This window comes from Conger conger, chromosome 1, assembly GCF_963514075.1.
Source record: "Conger conger chromosome 1, fConCon1.1, whole genome shotgun sequence".
Classification (NCBI taxonomy): Eukaryota; Metazoa; Chordata; class Actinopteri; order Anguilliformes; family Congridae; genus Conger; species Conger conger.
Window position 1 is genome coordinate 42,394,880 of NC_083760.1, and position 5,499 is coordinate 42,400,378.

Genomic DNA, 5,499 nt, shown 5'->3' on the forward strand with positions numbered 1-5,499 from the left:
ACTATGTCATTCATAACCAATGAAGCTGCTGTAATGGTGCTATAACCAGGCCTGACGCCAGATTGCTGTGGATTTAAAATATTGCTGAAAGTTAAAAAGCTGCACAAGTTGCTTAACAAGTGATTGCCAGATCTTAGCCAGGCAAGATCATTTTGAGGTGGCCAACAGCTGTTTACTGAACTGGCATCACCACCCTTGAATAATGGAAGAATATGAGCAGCTTTCCATACACTGGGAATAGTCCCGGTCGATAATGACAAATTAAAAATATTAGTTACCGATTGTGCAATGAGTGGGGCTGCGAGACCCAAAAGATTTGGGACTAAATGATCCTCTCCAGTGGATTTATTCACATCTATGCATAGTAATTCTAATAGGACCTCTTCCACTGTAAATTCCTTAAATGTAAACAATACTCTAGGTTTTTGAGAATTTGTGAAAGACCAAGAGCTGAGGTCAGACGTGTCTCCAATAGAGGACTGATTTTTCACATTTTCAAAAAGATTTCCAGCCGCGATAAAATGTTGGTTAAAAAAAGTCTTGTGTCTATCAGTAATAGGTCCGGAATCAGTGTGGATAGAGTGTGGTATTGATGATGAAGGACTAAAATTCAGGGACAGGGACTTTTACAGTCTTACCCTGAATCTTCGCCGACGAGATGAAATATTCGGATTTTGCCTTCTTTATCAATGAGCAGCAATTATTTCTTAGTTTTTAAAAAAAACTGCCAGTCAGATTGCGCATGGGGTTAAGGATGAATCCTTCCTCTTTTCTGGGTATGGCACTACCAGGCTATAGGCCAAATGGACCTGTGAGGTTTGAACTGTGGTGGTGGTAGCAGACTGTACAATACTTTCAACCATACTGAGGGGTACGAGGTATGAAGGGATTGTTCCCCCACTCAGGTTATTCACTGAGCTGACTTCCCTTCGGTGGTCAGACATAAGATCCCTAACCATATGCATCACAGACATTTCGGTCTCAGCAATATGGGACAGCTTGCTGAGGGCATAGAGTGTTGAATGCATGTTTACTGTAAGGATGGTACCATGTAATGTCCTACCTACACCCTATAACTGCTGCTGTTGGACAAACAGTTTCTGCTGTATCTGGTAAACGTCCTGAGGGTCAAGGCAGACATAGACCCTTTGGGTGTAGAGGTGGCGATTTACTTGGAGAAGTTGAGGAGCATCCTGGAGAACGATGCCAGTCGGAGGCCCTAGTTCCACCACTTCATCGGATTGTGCTGCCCAAAGAACCAGGAGCATCCCAAGGATCTACCCAAGGTGCATTCCGGAATGGATACAGGTTAAAAGGGATTAGTGCCTGGAAATATGAGGGGTTACTTGCATGCTACATTAATGATTAGGGAACCTACCTACTCGTTAGTCATGAGACCTCCCTTGGACAGGTGAAGGGTTGTATGGCCTAATCTGGTTAGCATGGACCCACTTTTCCACCAGAGTTTGGTTTGGCTTTGATATCCTGATGCGGTAAGCGATGGGTGACAGCTTTCCCACAATCTCATGAGGGCCAGACCGGTTTGGAAGAAACTTCTTAGGCGTACCGACGGGCTTGGTAAAGTTGAAATACAGGACCTTGTCACCAACCTGATATTCACACTTGGTCGCCATTTTGTCATAATAGGCCTTTTGTCCTTAGGCCTCCAGGTTTTCCTTAGCCCAGGCAAAGGTGGCCCTGAGATGTGCTTGCAGGTCAGCTACATATTGGTGAGTAGCATATGCAGCAGCAACACTCACATCCTCTGTCCTGTAGAGGAGGTGTAGGAGAAGAGTCATTTCCCTCCCTGTCATCATCTAAAAAGGGGTGACTCCAGTAGAGTGGTGAGGATTCACCCCTCCTCACCACTTTGGCCATCAGTACCAAAGGAAGTTTCACGCCCAATCTTTACCATTAGCCTTCCTGTATTTCCACAGCATGCCAACAATGGTATGGTTGGCTCATTCAACCTGTCCTGATGACTGAGGGTGGTAGGCAATGTGCAACTTTGCCTCGACACCCAGCATTTCTCATAATGCAGTCATTAACGTGGCCATGAAGTGAGTGCCCTGATCAGTGTTGATGGACAAAGGAAGGCCCCAACAACTGAAGACATGGTTGACCAGCATTGGGTGGTTTCAGCCGTGTCATTAGGAGTGGGGAGACACTCGACCCATTTGGTGAAGGCACAGTTACCGTGAGGAGGTACTTGTTACCCCTTGAGAATTTTGCAATGAAGCCGATCCAGTCCATTTGGAGGCTGGACCAGGGAAAGAGATTCCCCTCTTCTGTAGAGGAGCTTGGTGTAGGGGTTGTGACTGGCAGCAGACTAAACAACCACTTACATATTCTGTGATGTCCTTAGCCATGAATGGCCAGTACACCACCTGTTGGAGCCTCTATGACCCCCACAAGGTGCGTCATGAGCATGAACGATCATCACTCCCCTATGCTCAGCTGGGACAACCCATCGGGGAGGTTCCTGCCCTATTTCAATCAGCGTCACTGGGCTTCATACCCAAAGACACAGTTGGGTGAGTGTCGTTTGGTTGGTCTTGACCATTCCAAGCCTGCCTGCGGGTGATTGCATTCACTGAGCAGTGTTCACTGCTGGAGCCACTCTTCTTTGACCTGCCAAAGGCTGCCATCTAATGCACCGGATTTGGCTAACCGATCTGCTTCATCGTTGCCATCCTTGTCCGGGGCTGGCACTTGAGAGTGCCCCAAGACCTTTTTCGAGTATACCCTCATGCCATGGTCACTGACAAGTTTGTCACTAGCCAAAAAAAATGGCATTGTTCATGCCATTTTGTTTCCACACTGAGAGGGGGAAGAAAAAATTGTACCGAGCGTAGTTTGAGTCTGAGCAGATCACCAACTCTGAAATGTTAGACCGGGCGGCCTGTTGTAGGACGATAAACACACCGGTTATCTCCGCATACTGGCTAGTCTTTGACCCAAGTTCATACTGTTGAGGTTTACCGACAGAGTAGTTTGCCCAAACTATACCTACCCCAGCTACCTGAGCACCCATCCAAATTGACTGTTGGGAGGCTGCGACGTTCTCATGAAAATAGTGATGGTTTGATGGCAGTGATGGAATCGTTGCCATCATGGGGAGTTCTTCAGGTTCACCCTCAGCAATGAAATGTTGGCATTCTGCCAACCCTTGGCCCAGGGCCATTTTGTGGTTCTGGGCATACCTCCCCTCAACCTCATAGCCTTGTAGAGCCATCATCCAGGTTGTGATGCGGCTGTTGGAGACTCTGCCTTCTCTGAATCGCTGACTATTGGTCAATTGCCGAATGAGAAAGCCAGGTTGTATTGGTCCATTTTCATGGTCCAGAAGCGGTTTGACATGTCCACTGAGGAAAAGTACTTTGCATTGGTGACCTTTGCTAGTTCTTGGTCCAATTGGATCATTGGCCAGTGGGAGAGTGGAACCTGCTTGTTCAGCTGCCGGTAATCAATAGTGAGTGCCACTTACCTGATGGTTTCAACACTGGGGAATTGTACGTTGAGCTGCATTCGCGAATGACTTTCTTTCAAAGGCTGCTAGAGGGATCTTGTACTGCTATACAAATGTTGGTTCTGTGCTGGGATTGTGGGTATGCACTCAGTGTGGATGTCTGTGATACCACAGTCATAAGAGTCCCTGGAGAATATGCTTCGGAACTCATAGAAAAGGGTTTTGAGCTCTTGCCTTTGGGTGTCTGTCTCCAGTGCATCAGCTTTATCAAACTGTTGCTGAGCTTCAGCCTCAAAACCAAAGTATGGTTCTTCTTGAGAGGGAGGGTAGGCATCATCACTAAAGGCTGAGCTATGTTCAGAGACAATGGCATGTACCACCATCTGTTTGGTTCCACTTAGGTCGATGCGACAGACGGCGTTTATGAGCATGGTTTCCCGAATGGAAATCATCTGAGTGGGATGCGTGAAGTATACTTGCGCATCATTCTCGGCTCTGTTCAGGGAGTCAGAAACTTACCAATCAATGGTCAACTGAAAATCATGAAACAAACTATCAGTTAGATAGCCCAGAGGCTCACGGGCCGTTATCTGAGTGGCGTGGTTAGTCAGATTTTGGACTAACAAGTAAGCTGAACGATTGTTCAGTTCGAGCAGGGGTGGCACTCACCACATACAACTTCGGGACACTGATGAACATTGGATTAAAGTCAACTTACCTTACTGCTGACTAAACTTTTGCTGACCTCTCTACCTGGCTGCCCGAAATGGTCAAAAACAGACAGCAAACAAAGCAACCACAAAGGATTCACCGAAGGCAGGGAAAACGCAGTGGGGTCAAGCACAGGGCCAGAGCACACAGACCATTGCTGCCCAGCATCCTGCTTGCCAATGTCCAGTCCTTGGAAAATAAAATGGCTGACCTCTGAGGGCGACTCAAATACCAGCGGGATGTGAGGAACTGTAACATACATTGCTTCACCCAAACATGGCTCACCCCCTCTATTCCAGATTATGCAATTCAACCCAGAGGAGTATCTCTCTTCGTTCACCACATGGAAAGGATGGATGAATCCGGGAAGAAGAAGGGAAGGGAGTGTTTGTTTCATGGTAAACAACAACTGGTGCGATAATTGTAACATTACAACTTTATTGCAGTTCTGCTTGCCCGATGTGGAATCCCTGACAATAAAATGTTGACCACACTTTTTACCACGCAAGCTTTCCTCAATTGTCATCACCACCGTGTACATTCCACCACAGGCGAGTACAGAAACAGCTTTATCTGAACAGCTACCAGACTAGCAACCCTGGTGCTGCGCCCATCGTTGTTGGGGATTTTAACCAGGCGAACCTCACAAAGGTGTTGCCAAACTTTCATCAGTACATTGGCTGTGCCACAAGAGGAAATAATACACTGGACCACTGCTATTCCCTGTTTAAGGACGGTTATCCCTCCCACCTTTTGGCAAGAGTGATCATTCAGCCATCTTGCTGAGACCAGCATATGTAAACAAACAGACACCAGCGACCGGTGATAAGGGAGGTCATGCATTGGACTAGCCAATCAGAAGCCAACCTTCAAGTACTGCATGTCGTAATATGGGGCCCATTCCAGAGCACCTCCATTGATAACATCAACAAACTCAGTCTGTGCTGGATCTAATAAGTAAAACAACTGAAGCAACTGTACCCAAAGTCACTGTTAAGACATTCCCAAAACAGAAAGCATGGATAAATAAAACCATCCGTGATTCTCTGAACATGCACACTGCTGCCTACAATTCAGGGCTGGAGACAGGCAACATGGATGATTACAAGGCAACCTCATACAATGTTAGGAAAGTAGAGAGGGAGGCAAAACAGAAATACGGTGAGAAGGTGAAATCACAATTCCAACAGGGTGATCCCAGAAGCATGTGGCGAGGAATAAGAACTTTGACGGATTATAAAGGGACCCCCCCCCTCCTTAGCAAGCACGATGCGTCACTCATGTAAGAGCAGAATGCTTTTTTTGCGCGCTTTGAGGCT